Raw genomic sequence first — 2085 nt, 5'->3', positions numbered from 1 at the left:
CGCAGCCCAATCATCTAAACACCATAAAAACCCCCAGCCAGTCTTCTTTCCAAGACCTACTTCGGTGCCACATGCTCCCACTCTTTTACCAGCAAGTCTCAATATGTGAGTATAAACCTCTTCATACATAGATCTCCTCATTTATGTCACATCCCTATTCTGGTAGTACTTGGCTAGATTCACTAATGCAATTGATCTAGATACCATGTCTGCTCTATCTATAGAATCTCACGATCAGTTGTTTCAGTAATGTAAGTAGGAACAAAGATTAGTTTTTCTACAGTCTTTTCCAACACTAACCAAATGATTTCTGATAATAAATTATCATTGTGAGAAATAACAACATGATTTGTCATATCACTATAAATAAATGGTGTTAAATATATTTCCTAATAAATGTAAATATTAGAGAAAAGCTAAATATAGATTTAGAGAAATAATGTTGTAGTCTTCCAAAAGCAAATCTTGAAGTAAAAGTATATATGGTATATTTAGTAGGCTTTTGAATACATAAAATAATTGCATTTACACAGACAATTATAAATATGCTTTAGAAAATTAAATTAGTTTTGAGATTGATCCTAACAAAATTATGGGTTCCTGTTTCAATTTGAAAGATTGTTCACATTAAGATTACACATTAAGATTGTTCATCTTAACCATGTAAATTGCAGGAACAATCTTTAAGGACAAAATGATAGGCACTTGTATTCTCATTATCCTGTGATAACTTTGTTATGATTTAAGTGTGTGTACTTTGCATGTGTATGCCTCAATCTATTTTCCTCTTTCTCTCTATGTACAAATTATCTAATTAGTAAAAATTTTTAAACATTTTAAAATTGTTTTCACTTTAAAATGTTACGAACATTTTATTTTTTATTTCTTTTTCCAAAATATGATTTTTATGATCTCACATCATAGTTTTAATACTAATATTTTTATTAGTCTGGAAAAAGTCTGTACAGATAGTCAAGAGAGAAAGGATATTAAGAATAACCTTGGGCTTCCCTGGTGGCGCAGTGGTTGAGAGTCCGCCTGCCGATGCAGGGGACACGGGTTCGTGCCCCGGTCCGGGAAGATCCCACATGCCGCGGAGCGGCTGGGCCCGTGAGCCATGGCCGCTGAGCCTGCGCGTCTGGAGCCTGTGCTCCGCAACGGGAGAGGCCACAACAGTGAGAGGCCCGCGTACCGCAAAAAAAAAAAAAAAAAAAAAAAAAGAATAACCTTATGCCAATAAAATTTGACAATTTGCATGAAAGTAGTAACATTTTAAAAACACCATGTGTCAAAAAATAAAGGAAGCAATAGGTAATCTGAAAGTCTGGTGCCTATTAAAGAAAAAAATATAAAAATTCCTACAAGTCACAATCCACAAGCTCAGAGCCATGTGTCTTCCTTAGAATTCTTCCAAATATATAAGAAAGAAATGATAGCAACCTTACACAAAATACTCCATGTAATGGAAAAAGAGGAACACAAAGCAATTAATTTTATGAGGCTTCAGTAACTTTGATACTGTTACTGACCCGGGTTCTTGGCCTCCTTAATCAATGGAATTTGAGGTCTCTGCTGCAGAAATGGGGAGCGAGAACAAGAGTTTTCCTTGTTTGCTGGCTCTCTGAGGGAGGGTGAGCTTGTTCCTTATATAGGGTGAGGGTAAGGGTGTGTCCAGGTGTCGGGTTGGAGGCGTGGCTTAGGTGGTGGTGTGTGCAGGGGGCATGCGCAGTACCCTGCTTTTGCTCCCGATCCCCTGGTTTTGCTCCAGGCTCTTCAAAAGTGGCTGTTGGGTTTTTTGGTCTCTTTGTATCTCTTGCCCAGAATTTGCCCCAACTGTGCATGCATGCAGTTATTTTTAGTCCTATAAAATTTCTTTGTATTTTGTTGCTTGAGGAGAGGTGTGTCCAGGTGCAAGCATTGCAGCACTGCAGCAAAGGGTCCCAATACCAACTTCAGAAAAGTGTATTAGAAGGAAAAAAATGCAGACACCTCACTTTCATGAGCATAGATTTAATAATTATAAACAAAATATTAGCGAAAGAAATCAGGCAAGCAAAGGGATAAATACATCCAATAAAGGATGTT

Source organism: Globicephala melas, chromosome 3 (assembly GCF_963455315.2).
Source record: "Globicephala melas chromosome 3, mGloMel1.2, whole genome shotgun sequence".
NCBI classification, from domain to species: Eukaryota; Metazoa; Chordata; class Mammalia; order Artiodactyla; family Delphinidae; genus Globicephala; species Globicephala melas.
Note: the sequence above shows the minus strand (reverse complement) of the source record.